The sequence below is a fragment of the Macrosteles quadrilineatus genome, unplaced genomic scaffold (genome assembly GCF_028750875.1).
Source record: "Macrosteles quadrilineatus isolate MER2022 unplaced genomic scaffold, UCM_ALF_1.0 Scaffold_1__1_contigs__length_201487025, whole genome shotgun sequence".
Taxonomy (NCBI): domain Eukaryota; kingdom Metazoa; phylum Arthropoda; class Insecta; order Hemiptera; family Cicadellidae; genus Macrosteles; species Macrosteles quadrilineatus.
In genome coordinates this window covers 137911940-137929789 of record NW_026542594.1, presented here as the reverse complement: position 1 = coordinate 137929789, position 17850 = coordinate 137911940, and positions in this window count along the sequence as shown.

The window sequence follows — 17850 nt, the reverse complement described above, 5'->3', positions numbered from 1 at the left end:
TTAAGCTTGGATACAGATTGTTTTTTGTAGTAAAGTACAAAGTACAAAGCCTTAGCATTTAAATACAACCTTTGAGAACTTAGCGATGTCGGTGCCTACGACGCGACGCATCGACGGGCGGGGCTGCGCAGATGCTTTAGAAGCCTGCATGCTCTGTCTTTGCCGACGCCCACACTACATTAGTTTTTTTTCAGATGACTAACCAAATATATATTTAGAAACCTTGAAAAACGTACTAAAATTTTGTATTGTCACATTTTGCGTATTTTATTTGGAAAAATATATAGAGGGTAAAACAAAATTGTGTACTCAAAAACATAAACATTATCAAAAAAAGTTAAAATGTTATATCGCTTTGGACATAGTTTTATAAGAAAACCTTTAGTACAAAAGTTGTAGATAAACTAATTATAAATAATACAAATCAAATTTCACTACGATGGCATGCATAGAACTTGAATTATATCCAGTAAAGTAAACGACTGTAATTTCCAGGTTTGGAAGGGGTTGGGGGGTGAAAGCTCAAGGGGGAGAATCGGGAACTTTTTGAAAATACACGTCTTAAGTGGTTCCATCACATATAACAAACTCAGCTTTCCACTATTTAGCTACGAAAAAAGGCAGTTTGTGCGTTTATTGGCTGGGCTAGATGCGATGACGCAGCGCAGAGGTGTTCAACTAGCCCGCACACGCTCTCTTTGCCGACGCCCAGCTCTTCACCCGGTCACCTAGATGACTAACCAATAATATATTTGTAAACCTTGAAAAACGTACTAAGACTTTTGTTTGAACCATATTTGCGTATTATTTCTATTTAAAAGTATACATAGAGAAAAACAAAATTTTGCACTCTGAAACAAAGCTATTAACGAAGTTTAAATTTTATATCTCCCTAAGTATTGGTTTTAGAAAAATGTTGTAAATACAAAAGTTGTAGGAAAACTAACCGGAAATAAAACAAAACAAAATGCAGCTCTATAGCTTACATAGCATTCGAGTTATGATCAATTAAGTAAAACACTGCAATGTCTGTGTTTGGAGGGGGTGGGGGGGAAAGCTCAAGGGGTAGAAGTGGGGACTTTTGGGAAAATACACCTCTCATGTGGTTCTATCACATATACAAAATCCAGCTTTCCACCATTTAGTTGCGGTAAAAAACATTTATTGACTGGGCTATTAGTAGTTCTCTCATTCCACCGTACCAAGGATAAATACCGTAATTAATGATTTTGTTAACTAACATGATACCATAGGTTTTGAATTTTGTTTATTTTCCATTTTTCTTTATGTACGTCTAAGTAACTTTACAGAGACAAAATTAGTTTTGTATCTTTGTCTGGCTTGGCATAGAAGTCGAGACCGATACCAACAAAGTTTGTTATCAAACACTTGGACTTTTCACCTCAATAACACACATTGTACAAGTTAAAACAGCATTGCTTGAATTATATTAATTAATTGTTTAAGGTATTTTTTTACACGATCCAAAGTATCGAAGTACACTGTTTAAAGAAAGACTTATGCTACTCACAATTGGTATCTATGTTTTCCTTACTCCATTGCCAGTCAGCTGATACACATTGGGTACGCGTCTAATTGGCACCACGACGGATTTGCACCCCTCCTAGAGGTGACGATCAGACGTGTGCGGTAACCGACAGGTTGGAACCCCGAGAAAGGGGTGGTGCCAATCTGTCGTGGTGCCAAGCTCACGAGGGGTGATATTTCATGGCTTCATTTCAACGAGGTTCCAATATGACGCTGGGTGCTAAAACACCATGGTGCCAATCTGTCGTGGTGCCAATCTGACTGCGACCATACATTGATGCTTTCTCGTCTAAGGTTTATTGGAAATGTGTTATTTGTTGTGATATTTGTTTTTGCAAGCTGAAAAAGTATGTATTGTAGAATAATACATTAAAAGTATAGGTCAATTATTGATTTTATATAAAAAAAAGTTTGAAATTATGTTTCCAGGTATAATCCCAGGATAAAAATAATCAACTACACTAGGAAACAAGATCGGTTGAAAACAAAAAACTCGTTTCTTTAAGTTTTCGAAATGACCATGTTGAGTATTATTCACAATAAATTCCCTGTAACCACATGTTTCTACATAGAAAACAATTGAAAAATACATACCAGATGTTCGACACTGAGGTAAAGGATACAGAGATACAAACTTATGAGCTTTTTTTGTCCTTAAACAGTGTTTCTGGTATTTGTATTTAGGACTGCGTAAAAAAACATCCTGTGTAGTAACTATTTATTTACACACCAGATCCCTAACAAAACAATATTTCATAATTTTCACTTAGGAGGAGTTTAGTACCAAATAATAGTATATAGTACAGTATATACTATACTGTATAGTATCTATGTATAGTATATATATTCTTAATGTTCCAAACTGTTGATTGAGAATTATTAGCAGATCAACGGTAATTATTTGTCTTTGTTACTGTTAATTAATGTTTTTATTTTATTAAATTATTTATTAAATTAAATAGGGTAGTTAAGGTGGTATGGAGAGGAATCAAATAGTATATAAATAATTTTAAAATCAATCAATCAAATCTTGGAAATTGGTCTTGGAATTTTCCATGGCACCGTTTCGCTATCGTTATCTATGAGCACTAACTTGCTTACATATTATTATTCCCTATTTAATAAACTTCCCACTAACAGTACGTAACGCATATACTGTCTACAGTGAGTTAAGGCAAACATAACAATACACAACCTATTGACAATGTAGAGTATAGTATACAGGGTGTTTCCAATTTATTTGGACATATTTTGTGGACTAGTTCCTTGGGCTAAGACAAACATAAAATGCCGTATAAGTATGGATCTAAAATGCCTAGATTTATTTCTGTTGGTATGTTCGGGATTTGTTTAATATCTTTAAGGTATTTTTCAAGATGGATATTTCACAATCGGTATAAATGTGTAGTTTAGAATGGATAAAGAAAGAGCTTAAAAATGTTCGTTCCAATATATCAAGCCATTTCAATATGGTGGCTATTTAAAATCTTTGATGACAAATTTCATAAAACCTTAAAATATTAAGAAAATTTTTTTCACGATCAAAAAGATAGAAAGCTTAAATCCAAATCAAATGAAACCTTGTCTGTTATAATCGGATGACAAACAACCGAGTTATCATTTTGTTTTCTGCATTCGCTTACGCAATTTAAAAAGAACTACTATACTGCTTGCTCCTAAGGTAGCTCCTATCATATTGCGTAACCGAATGTAAAAAAAAAACAAAAAAAAAACTAATAACTCGAAAACACCACGTAGTACTTACTGACAATTAAAGAAAAATACTTATCCTACAAAGATCTTTTCTTACTGCCAGTAGAGTGTATTATTTTAAACTATCATATGTCAGTGAAGTTGAACATAAAGGTACTGCCTACCGTCAGTAGAGTTAGGTTAAATTGATACAGTCAAGAAATAGAATCTTGCTGTTTTTTTTCTTTCTAAAAAACATTCGCTAATGCTAGATGTAGAGGTGAAAACTTTCTAACTACTGTTAGTCAATTTTAAAGGTCTACTTTATAAAATATGTCAAGTCTGACAGTAAAATAGGCAATTTTTTGGTATTGTAGAATGGTTTAATGATTAGTTATGTTGGTAGTAAGAATGAATACTTACTTAAGTAGTTGTGATTGTTATTAAATTATAATATTTAGTTTTTGTCATATAGACTGACTACGTTCGCAATGTGTTTTATGATTGTTCTTTCCTTCGCTGCCATACCAAAAAAGGCCAAGAAACAAATGTTTTAAACTAGATTTAATTGTTCAGCAATATTTTGAAATTTTTGCATGAAACCCGAATAGCAAAATCATATCTAAATGTGTATAAAACGAACTCAATAACTACATTTGTATATCATGTTAGTTGCTTAATTTATAGGCCTACGATGATAAGTGACAACTAATATGAATCGTCGGAAACTAAATAAAGCAGTAAGTTTATTTATTTTCGAGGCAAGGTATAACTCCCCTGTCTCACTTCTATAGCCGTCAATACGTCAGCCCTGAAGGTGTTAGGCCACGTTATGAAATTCTTCTCAATATTGCTGTTGGTAATCCATCACACATTTTTTAAATATACATTTACAAATATACATTTACATCGTGTGGGCGAAGACAACGATGCAAAAAACCCGTATTGAAATTTCCTAAATAATAGGGCCTTGATAGGGATAGAGAAGTGTGAAGTGACCTAAATAATGTTTTACAACATAGATCTAAAACATTAAGTGGGTGGTAAATTTGAGGTGCTAGTTACTTGTCCTATTACTTAAATGTATGGATTTTATTTTAGTTTACCTTTTAACGTAGGATTTTCGCACTTAATAAAATAGATTACTACCTCTTAGAGGCATGGTAAAATTTAAGCTTCAAGTGCTTAATCTGTATTAAGCAGCACAAGATTTCTTCAATGGGTTTGTTTATATAGAAGGCTGATTGATTGTGTGTTAATCCTAAGGGAGCAATAAACAAATCAAAAGCCAACATAATGGTAATATAAAATCATAATATTAGGTTTGTATGTTGCGTTTATCATAAGGAAACATTGATATGTTCTTTCAGATATTCCTAGAGTAAGCTTAACTATAAAGAATACTTGATATATAAATAGTTGTTTGTTATTTGCCTTTACTCTATCTAATAAGTATGTATTATTGATAAAACAAACTGTCCCGACTTTATTAATTTGCCAAATTAAGATCAAAATATGTAAAGTATTCCTATAATATTAGTTAGAAGACATGTTTTACCTGACGTGGGCCACAATATTACTGGGGTCAGACCTGTAGCTATAATGGTCTGAGGTAATATTTACGGCTGCCATAGCACACCAGCTGCACACCACCCTGTTAATATTTAACCAAGGTAAAATATTAGAGATCATATATTCAAGGAGTTATGTAACCACACAGATAATTAAAGGAATTATTTAGGGGTAATTTCTGTCACTTTAAATTTATTATAATTTAGTTTAGAATGATATATTCTTTCTTTATACAAAATTGTTCTTTGATTGTAGTAGGCACTATAAGACAAAAAAATAACTAGACATTGCGAAAAATAGTTTGATTTAATATTTTATTAACTGCCAGTACAGTTAAAGTTATCAATTATTACTGTTGCTTTATAAGTTGCTAACTGTGAATATTTTACCTCATTGAAAAAAGATAATACATTGTTGGGTGTCGCGAACTGATATCAGAGATAATTCATTTTAGTCTCTAGTAAAAACGTCTATACTACATATTAGTGGCAGAGTTTTGAAACCCTGTTCTGACATTTATATCTTCATAGATTGATTCATTTATATCTTGTATGTATTGACTAATTATGCACCGTTAAACATAAAAATTTCAAAATGACATTTGAACAAAACACCTTGAGTAAAGATAGATCAATACCTACATAAAACGTTTCATCAATATTGGACCAATGATGTTTTCCGTAGCTCTGTACACACACACTCACACAAACACGTCACTTAAAAAACTGCGTTTGGGGATTCAGGGGAACACACAACTAATATTTCTACTCAAATTCAATTTTGATTCTGATGTTCATTAAAAAACATTTGTATTGGAAATGTTTACATGAGATGAGGTTCTAAATAACCTCCAAACTTTTAAAAGTTATGTGAACTCATTTACATTGTTAAGAAAATGTGCTATCACCAATTTTTAATAACTTTCACAACTTATGACTAAGTTAATTAAGTGTAAACCTTGCATGCAAATAGAGAAAGACAAGCCAATTACTAGGTTGTCACAACAAAGAATGTTTCCGTAGGGCTCGGGGCCTGTCACCACCATCGTAGTTCAGAGACCTCCCTAAACAAATAATACCACTTACCACTTCACTTTAGTCACTGGAACGTAATATTTGATACACAACATACTGTATAGTCTTCGGAGGTATGGCAGTAAACAATGAACTGTATTGAAGTATAAATTTCGTTGAAAACATTATCTTTTAGTAGTCACACAAAGCACAAGTTATTTCTTTTAGATTCAGTCCTAGTTTATAAATATCAAAACGTGCTTTGTGATTTTATAAATTTGGTAACAGTTTATATTCCTCTTTGTGTTAATCACACACTACTACAGTATTCAGCAAAACGTTTTTAATTTATCACCACAATCCAACTGTTATAACTAATTGTAATCGCATTTGTTACATTTGCTCTGATAACTTCCAATGACAAATTTTCCTACAATACAACTCTGAATTTGAGTTAATACATAATACCCATTAAACACACTTATCTCTTGAATACAGCGCTTGTCATTGTTCTCATCGTATTAAATTGTAAATAATGGACTGGGCTGAAGTTCAGCAGATTGTTTCCAGTGTCCTGCATGATAGTCAATGTATCAAAGCAGTAAAACTAGCATTACCTTCAATCATACCGTAAACCTAGATTCATTTTCCACGTTTACATTACTCACGTAAGTAGTTATGGTAGGAGAGGATTTTATGGAGAATTGAAATGAAATTGAAAATTTTTATGTATATGTGATTGTGTTGGTATTTGTGATTGGAGGGGTACATGTGATTGAAAGTTGAGGGGTGGGGTTTGTTATTGTTATTGAAAGAGAAAGTGAGAATGAAAGAGAAAATGGATGATGAAGAGGGTAATGAAAGAGAAAGGGATAGAGAATGTTTGGGGTTGTGTGTGAGTGAGAGAGAGAGTGAAAGAGAAAATGGGGGAGGAAGAGGGGTATTGAGAGAGTGAGAGAGAGTGAGAGAGAGGGGTGATAGTGGAGTGATAGTGAGAGAGAGAGTGAGAGTGAAAGAGAGAGGGTGAATGTTCATGGTGATGATGTCATGGTGGGGGTTCCTGTTATTGCTAGCATAATCAAAGAGACCAAAAACGCAATTTGAAATAAATAAACACCTCTTTGTACGTTTAATGCAGAATATTTTGCTATCATACAATTTTAATTTTGGTTATTATACAATAAATCATACAAATTAGAACTATACTCGTTAATTGAAATACATTTATAGGATTTTTTAATCGAAATGGATTTACTTGGATTTTATTCCATGATTTCATTTGGAAGTGTGTCTCAGAGAAGCGCTTCGTAATTTGTTAAGGAATGCAGGAAGGAATCTCTCGTAACAAATTATTCGTTTTTTGCTAACCTCCAACATCGGAATGCATTCTCTCGTCTAAGTAAATTTAAGTAGGCCAATTTTATCTGGTAAAACGTTGTATTAAAAAAGTTTCTTTTTTTCAAATTCAATGTAAATATTTCGACATAAGTCATTTATGTTAATGACATACAAATAAAATATATTTATAAACAAAACAGGAAAAGATTATTTCCACCAATCGGTAACAGTCGGTTTAACATTGTTCCTAATATTATAGGGTGAGTCTTCTAAGCTGTCCTAAACAGATTACAGACGAACGGCTTGACATATAGAGATGAAACAAAACTTTTCCCCACAAATTCATACCCAAGGAACAACGTAAAAATATTTTTACTATTTTTAAAATACAGGGTGTTCAAGAAACTGGGGATCATGGGTTCGAATCTCAGAGTTTTCAAATGTAAACATATGTCAAAGCTCTAGACTAGACAAACAATTTAGTGAAAACAGAACTCATTTATCTTTGTCCGTTTCAAAATGGCGGCCATTTTTATAGAAAATATTGATACTTACAGAACACACTGTATCTTGAAAACCACTAAACTTATTTTCGTTCTGTTTGAAAATTTTTAATCCTCGTAGGTTCAGCTTTAATTTGATATGCAACAAGTCAACATTTTAAAAACTAAATATTTTTTCTATGATTTAAATTTTTTTTTTTAGTTGGTAGCCTTGTAAATGCAAATTTTTAAATGGCAACATATGTAAAATTGTGTATTATTTTTAAGGTCTTGTAAAAACAAACAACTTTTAAATTTAAACCTACCGTCTATCTTTGGTAGTTTTCTAGTAATTAACCAAAAACTCCAATTGCCCATATAAAACCCATGTTAAACGTGCAGTATTGAAGATTAGTGGATGCAGACACACTATTTCCATGATACTGTGCGTTTAACATGAGTTTTATGTGGGCAATTGGATATTTAGTTTTTAAAATGTTGACTTGTTGCAAATCAAATTAAAGCTGAACCTACGAGGATTAAAAATTTTCAAACAGAACGAAAATAAGTTTAGTGGTTTTCAAGATACAGTGTGTTCTGTAAGTATCAATATTTTCTATAAAAATGGCCGCCATTTTGAAACGGACAAAGATAAATGAGTTCTGTTTTCACTAAATTGTTTGTCTAGTCTAGAGCTTTAAAATGATGCATAACATGACATATGTTTACATTTGAAAACTCTGAGATTCGAACCCATGACCCCCAGTTTCTTGAACACCCTGTATTTTAAAAATGGTAAAAATATTTTTACGTTGTTCCTTGGGTATGGATTAGTGGGGAAAAGTTTTTTTTTCATCTCTGTATGTCAAGCCGTTCGTCTGTAATCTGTTTAGGACAGCTTAGAAGATTTTCCCTGTATATGTTAATGATCTGTAATTTTTACCATGTTGAAATTTCTGAAGATAGATTTCTTTCATTACTTACTACTGAAAATGAATTAGCATAAGCTTAAAATCATACTCAGAAATAATATGAATGTTAATTATCCCGATTTTCCAACACTTCCACTATATTTGTAGTTATGTTCCTGCCGTGAAAGAATACAATGAAATTGACAGTTAAAATAAATCATGATTTCAATTAATTATCAGACGAGGGCTCTTCGAAACTATATTAATGACATCACTATTTACTCGCTATATTTAAATTGTATATTTCGAACCTTAATAACCAGCTAACGGACGGTTTTAAAGCAATTCGTCGAATTTAATAGTTCGTAGTGTAAATGACAGCCATCGAAAATGCAATTTTCAGTAATTAAGTACGTGCAGGCCCAGGAGACAATATATTATGTAAATTTGTCAGCCACGCTTGCCGCAATGCAACGGATAATGAGCCAACAGTGGTCACACAGTTTTAACCAAAAGCATTTGATTACATGACTAGCTGTAATCCAGTTTTATAATTTTCTGTTGAATCCAACTAAGACTATGCTACATTATTATGTGATATAATTTTAAAGTTCATGTAAAATGCAAACGATATACGTAAAATAAATACAAAGGAAGTCTGCCCTAAAAGTTGTTGATTATATTTGACTAAATTCCTCTAATTATAAAATATAATTTACCAGGTTGTGTTTAAGTTAAATTGTATGTATAAGGCGGCTTGCCTGATTAGGGGTTTAAGTAAACAGGTAAAATCAAAATAGCCCACATTACAGAACATCAGCATACTGAGTGAATTTCCGGTAGCTATGATTTAAATGTTTATTATGTTAACAGGTTTTATATAAACTAGTTGTTCTGTCCATACAATGGAGCAAGAATGCTTAAGAAAATAATGGGGGTATCAAAATTTGCTGTAAAACGCACTTACACACACTTACCATGGGAATCAAGGGAAATCCAAACCGTACTTATTGCGTGTTTTAATGAAAATCACTTTAGTATTTGCATTAAACTTTGCCGTGGAATCAAAAATAATAATTTTATCGTAATTTGTATGTATATAATGAGAGTCAAAAGATTAACTCTTTGAAAAGGCAAACAGAAAAAAAAACTACAAATGAAAACATGTTTAACAGCAGGTATATCGAAATAAAACTTTTATTTTCGGAACAGTTTCACATGAAGACTCTTCATTCAAGAATGCAGTTTATAGTCTTGTGACTTGCGCTTTTATCGAAAGTTCCTGATTCTTAATAGCTTTATACTGTATAGATGAACTTTAAATTGTAACCTACGTAGATTGCAATAACTTAATTTAAAAAAATGTTTCCTGCTGCTAGAATAATCTTAAAGCTTAACTTAAAATTAGAAAGTTTTATAAACCATTCATTGATTATTCTGTGTCAAATAAAATAGCATGTGGGGGTATGGGAGTGACTTGGCCCTCTCAACAATTCAGTAACAATGAGGCGTATGGTAAAAATCCAACTTAAAACCATAGAATTTGTTATTACGTTTCCTAAAAACGCGTATTCTTAATATTTTTTCTAGCATCGCCTATTTTAGGGATATTTAAGATAGAAATTGTTTAATGTCCGTCATTTTGAATTGGTATAACTTATAAATCTATTACTTCGTGCAAAGATTAGACATATTTCTCACTACCTGCGTACCAACTTTCCAGTCAAACGCTTATGGAGTTCGAAAGTTATAGATTCATTTGTGAAAATCAAATAAATACACACATACAGAAAACCGGGCATTTTAGACCCAATGAGATTGATACATAATCCATCGTAGCAGTTAAACTAGAGGGCCACACATCGCATACATTACGGTAGTCCGCTCCCGAGCCGAAGGTCTCAACGTTATACGTTCTTTCAAAATAATAATATTAATACTCATTAAAATAAAATACAATTAAATCAATACGAAGTATAATTTAGTACTTTCAACATCAATTTAGTCGTCATGGAGGAACAAATTGAGGTTAATAAAATTTGAAAGGATAGTGGGTTTTCAAATCTACCTTGTGATACGAACTCTTTAGCCTAAAAAGGTTTAGGTCAACGTCTTCCAATAAGTGTTCACTAAATATTGAAATACTTCATACTCCCAAATATCAATACAATCCACATTGTGAAATATATTATCAGGCTTTAATAAATTCAAATAAAGCTATTTAAAGATGGACATTTTGTTACAGTATATTTAAAACATACACCAGTAACCAAAAATATTTTTGTTTTGAAGTATGTTTTAAAGGAGCTAATTTTATAAGGTCTAATTAATAAAAAACCAGCAAGTTTGGTAAAATAACAGATTTAAGTCGAATAAGTATCGAGGTGTTACCATAAGTGTGTAGGGAATGATAAACTTTTTATTTAAATTAGGGCTAATTTTTTTTTAAATAAAGTTTCATATAAACACTAGCAGTTACCCGGCACGCGATGCTGCGCTAAAAATTTTTATTTTAATTGGTAATTTGTTCTTTACAATCTATATATTTTATATTTAAGTTATTATGTGTATGAATATATAAGTTTTTACTTTGATAAAGGATTTTACTTCTCATGTATACATATTTAATACAGTAGGGGAGAATTTAAACACTGCGTTGTTGAGTGCACAGGTGTGCTGCGATTTGGGTTTAATATATTTGGACTTATCTAAAAGTAAAATTGTTTTCTGCGCTACATGCTGTGGAAATATTGTGGCACTATTCCAAATCATGACTAATATAGGATGTTGTGATTATTCAAAACAACAGTTACTTAAAACAAACATCTGCTTTTAAATTATATTTATTTGTAAACATTGTAGTTCTAAAAGTCTGACATTGGACCCCTTAAAACGGTCTGGGGCGGAGCCCTTTTCAATAAATTCACTAGCACATGTATAACGTAAGCCCAAATTTAATCCACCTTTAAGAACATAAATGAATATTATATTTGTAATGACACACCTATAACTTAATACCTGTAAAAGTATAAAGCATTTCGTTGTTAATTTATCTTTGTTAACTAGTAATAACTATCCTTCAAGGGAAATTCTTAGGAAATGCAAAGAATGAGCTTAGCTTAAAGAAACCCCATACTGCTCTCATTTAGGAAAGTACCAATATACGGAGCTAGATTATGCTCAATGGTGCAGGATAAAATTAAATTAGACCGTGCAATAATTGTAGTTTTTTGAATGGAGTATTGAATACTACATCGAATATTTTGAATTACATATTTTAATAATAAAAAAGCTTCTCAATGTACCAAATACATCGATATACACCTAAGTTTTGTTACAAGGCTTAAAATATCAATCTATTATATTTTGAAATACCGACATAACTTAGTGGAATAATAATGTGTAATTATAAAGATCTAATGTCTGAAACAGTATCCAAATGTTGTGGTGCCAACTCTGACATAAGTGACCTACTTGATCCATCACAGCCAGAATATGGTTAATCTCCATGTGGTTACGTTCTGATGTATACACATTGAATTTAACATTGAATTGCACATTTTGAATACATTGAATTCCCTCATGCCCTTTCTGACCAATATTAACAATGAGTAAAATGTTAAGCACTAAATGAAATAATATTGTCAATGATGAAAAATAGTATTAGTGAATCATCTTTACCTGCAGTTCATAAAAAAATTAACAATTAGCAAAAATAAAACTATTTGAATGTTAACTGTCATTCGCATAGAAAAAAGTATCCCTTAACATTTCATCAACGTTAATACTTCATCAGCAAATAACATTCGAACAACTGGTTTCAAATCTAAAATTTTTAATAAGTGTCATTTTACCCTGTTAATAGTTTAAGGCATTTATATCTACAACATTACCATTGATTATGAAAAAACAGTAACACGTTTTCATTAATTTAGGAACAAAAGTCATCTGCATAACATAATAGGTTAAACTATTACCTTAGGTTCTGCGCTGCCGTATAGCAAAACTCAACCACTAAATGATAAACAAAGTATTAATAGTTATTTGTGCAACTAGTGAGAAAAGTGAGCAATTGACTCACTCGAGAGAAATCCTTACTCACAAGCCGTAGGCGAGTGAGGAATGGTTTCTCGAGTGAGGCAATTGTACTTTGAACTCGAGTTGCACATTATAATTTTCCTACAGTTACCATAAAACAAATAAATTTGTGAAGAAACATAACCTATTTTTACACAGAAGTGAACTTGTAATATAACATTTAATGTGAAGTGACAAATACAACAGTAGAACAGCTGACCAGCTGATTTACAGCTAGTGCTGCCAACGTATTTCGCGCGCATACGACGTTGCCTGCATGTTACGCGCTCACTATTTCGTGCCTTCACGTTGCAAATCTGGAGTGAGACAAAGTAATTAGAGTGAGACAATGTTAACATTGTCTCACTGATGAGCGAATTGGCCACTTTGCTTTCTCAAATCAGTGAGAGAACATGTACATTGTTAGGTAACTGTAGGAAAAAGGTATTGTCAAGCTTTAGTTAGTGAAAAAGATAACATTATGTTAATACAGGAGCACTCGAACATAACCACACATAAAATAAAAAATGAATGTATAATTGAATATTTAGAAATACAGTATAAACGAATTAGGGACTCGTGCTGAGTACAGTAGTTATCCAAAACCAATGGAAGATGTAAACTTCTCGTACAAGTTATTCAGTTTAAACTGTAAACAAAAAGCTATACTAATAGTTACACAAATAAAAACTTTGTCACCTTATTACTGTCTACACAAAAATATATCAATAACATAATTTTCATATGATAAAATTTTAAAACTTAAATGCAGAGCCTAGGTTGATACATCAACCGGTTGCAAAATTACATCATACTAGTGGCTTGTAGGGGCAATAGCCCCTATATAAAAATTCTAGTAATTATTTTGTACAAATTATTAGTCTCATGGGTTACCCTACCTTGAATTATCGTTTAATATTTTTGTATATTATAATATGTATAAAAGTTATCAAATATCTGCATAATGAAATTTTTTGATGTCTGTTCTGTTTAAAATACCAAAGAACTGTTCATGCAGTGTGTTTATTATACAAAATTTCTAATCATAATATACAACTAAGGAACATTTTCAATAATAATCTTCATCACTATTAAATAAATATTTATCAATTCCTTTGAATATAGGAATATAGGTGTTTTATTCACTTAAATAAAACACAAAGTCATCCTCCAAATTGTATAATGCTAATCATAACAAAATCTCTCTGAAAACAACAGAGTATAGTATCCATTTTAATCGAACCCTTGGTCTTTATTTTGTTCTAATACTATTTTAATATCATCTAGCCACTTTAACCGGCTAAAAGCAACATAAAGTTGACCATGGGTAAACACAGGTTTTTTTTTCAAATAAATGCTAACTTTTGAAGGTTTGGCTTTGCGCTTTATTTATAGTAGCCTAATATCTAAAGCTAATCCCAATAGGAATTGAATCCCTAAACTTAAACGGCATATTAGGATCTTTAGATGTTAGTTTTATTTTTGGCATGAAAAATATGTTCCCTTTGCCTACTCCAGTAATTACTTCTAACTTTACACTTTTTTCAGACATACCTAACACAACCAATCTTATTCCATTAACTAATCCAGACCCTTAAACTTGGGAAAAAGTCTATATTTCAGCTTTATAATAGTATACATACTACAGTACATATTACCATTAAATAAAGTTAAACCACATGTTTTTAAGTAAACAAAGCAAACATGACCTGGACTTCCATGTTATTTAAATGTAAATTATTTTATTACGTAACAACCTTTTTGTTTATAATTAAGAAAAATGAATAATTTTCCCCAAAACTTCATGCCCAGACCTTTAAAATGAGACCTCTCCCAGCTTTCTACGGCCTCCCGTTCGCTCACAATTTCATTGTAAAATTTTGGGCTTACGGAATTAGATATAGATTTTTAAGTAAACAAAGCAAACATGACCTGGACTTCCATGTTATTTAAATGTAAATTATTTTATTACGTAACAACCTTTTGGTGTATAATTAAGAAAAATGAATAATTTTCCCCAAAACTTCATGCCCAGACCTTTAAAATGAGACCTCTCCCAGCTTTCTACGGCCTCCCGTTCGCTCACAATTTCATTGTAAAATTTTGGGCTTACGGAATTAGATATCCTGGACTTCCATGTTATTTAAATGTAAATTATTTTATTACGTAACAACCTTTTGGTGAATAATTAAGAAAAATGAATAATTTTCCCCAAAACTTCATGCCCAGACCTTTAAAATGAGACCTCTCCCAGCTTTCTACGGCCTCCCGTTCGCTCACAATTTCATTGTAAAATTTTGGGCTTACGGAATTAGATATATAGATGCTTATTACTTTTATCACTTAATTTTGTTAAATCAGCTGTAGTGAGCATCGAAGTATATAACACAACTTTTGTGTTATATGTTAATATGTGTCTAATATATAAAATTCTCGTGTCACAGTGTTTGTCTGCAAACTCCTCCGAAACGACTTCACCGATCGTTATGAAATTTGGTGTGTAAATTCTGTAGGTATGCGAATCGGACGTAAACTATTTCCCGTTTCGAAATTCTTAAAAGGGCTCCGCCCCAGTGGCTCTGGAGTTTCCCATGTTAACCTTATGAGAAATGGATCATATATTTATCAGATATCAATTTAATGTATGTATACTTCGATGGTAGTGAGTTGTGAAAGAAAGTTTATTTGACAGTCCTGCTTGTTTACATTCAAATATTGATAATGTATGTCAATAATTATGTCAATTATTTTTGCCAAAGAAACTAGTCCATAATTACTATTTAAAATTCTATGTCAAAATTGTGTCAGAGCCCTTGATCAATACCGAAGCGAGAATAAAATCCTTGTTAAACCACTGATTGTATATAATTTTATGGTATTATAATATCAGTGAGATCAGTCTACTTCTAGTATTTACTGAAGCACTGCCCAGCTAGTTAATGTTTGATGATGGCTGGGGTTTGCAATTAGCTCACTGTTGACAGAGACATCGGTGGTTCTGTTGACGAAGATAATACAATCCGATAGTGTTGGATAGTAGGTCCCAAAATCCTTGTTCTAAACACTGAGTGTATAGAATTGTATGGTATTACAATATCAGTGTGATGATCAGTTCTATTATTTACTAAAACACTATTCAAAAAGCAAATATTTTCTGATGGCTGATGATTGCAATCAGAACACTTTTACGATGGATTACATCAGTTCTGTTTCTAACTCCATTCATCTCTCTTTTTCAATTTATATTAGATTAATTATGTATCATTGGATCTATGTAGTAAACTACCGTGTAGTTATGATACAATTAAAAATAATATATTTAATATCGACCCTTTTACGTATATAAAATATACTGCCTATAAAAGTAAAAATCTAATATTATTGGGAGTAGCCATGTTTTTACCAATAGTACTTGCTATTATTTAGAATGATTATTGTTGTCGGATTCGCATGATAATAGTAAATGGCAAGCCAATTACAAGGTTGTCACAACATAGAATGTTTCTGCGGGGCTCAGGGCCTGTCACCGCCAACGCAGTCCAGGGACCTCCCTAAACAAATAACACTACTTTACACTCCACTTGACTATTCGGATCGTCTCTGAGGACCTTTGTGCTTTAACAGAAGAGTCTACACGGCATTAAAATTTCGTAAATGTTTTTTAGACTTGAATAGATTATTACATTTACAGAAATATATAATAGGTAATTAAATACTATAATAGGTATTTATAGTATAAATAAGAAATACATTTTCTACAGGATGTGACGATGATAGCACTTCAATCTTCTTTATCTATGAATTAACAGCTGTGATATAACATCCAGTAAACTATAAAATCTATATACCGGGTGTTCCACGAAGAGGTTCCTATTTTTAAATTGATATAGCGGACTTGTAGAGCGCGCTACATACTTGAAATTCTACAGTCGTGACTAACATATATATGTAAAGGTGTTTCCCCCAAGTCTCAATTAATTCTGACTAATCTAAACAAAATGGCGGAAAAACTAAAAGCAACAAAAACAACAATCGTATTTTAAAGCTAAACCTACTTTTTATCCCGTCATTTTGACCTAATGTGTCAGAATTAACTGATACTCAGGGGTATTTCTTTCACAATGAGTAGGACTGTTGAGTTTCAGGTGTGTAGAGTGTTCGGTGCGTCTAATACATTAATTAAAAAATCGGGACCTTTTCGTGGGACACCCGGTATAAAAATGATAACAATCACGAGCTTTTGAGAAAAATGCAAGCCAGACACCTATCAACCGCATACTTAAATGACAATTTCGATGTCAAACTTCCCCGAGAGTATCAGTTTCTCAATGAATCCTCTCATAAGGGCCCGAACTACAATAAAATGGTTTTATTTAATGGCATTAAAATATTGAATATTAATTAGCTGTAACATTATTTTTAGTTTGTTTTTGTTTACTTTATCTAAGTATATCTTTTGATTCTCATTATACAGTAGATGTTTGCATTAGAATATTTTTTTAGTTTGGATTCTGCCACACAGTTTAATGCAAATAAGTCAGAGATTTTTTCTTCTTTTTTAAGCTTATTAAGTTTGTAAATATTTCCGTTCTTTTTAAATAGTTAAACTACCACCCAATTGAAGTAGTGTGAATGATTTACATAAACATTTGTATCTAAAGCTAGATTGATCTTCCATTTTCTTAGGAAATCGGAAGCCATCGCTATATGATCAGCCTTCTTCAATAATTCGTTTACAGTAATTTATATTGTAATTTTAATAAAAATATTGTCTATGTCGAATCAATATGTGTCTGAGGACGATTCATGACATATAACACAATTTAATTTAGTTACAAGAAATTGTACTACTTAAAATGGCTTCCTGGCCCGTAAATCGCACAAACCTGACAGCAGATGCGTTGTATTTAAGCAATTTATACAAAGTAAAATCAAATTAAACTCTCAGTCAAATAGCAAAAGTAGTTGATACGTAATAATATAGTTGAGCATGTATAATTGATAATGTATAATGTATAATGTATAGTTGACTGGGACGGGTGGCGTCGTCCTGTAATCCAGCTACTGGGAGGTCACGAATTGTGGATATTTATAGGGATGCACTGTGGATGCGATGCTCCCTGGTGTGGATTAACGTCCGCACTAGTGAGTACTACGACTATCCGCAGTATTATCCTGATAATTAGACCAATTCGTAAATTACAAGGAAAATGTGGT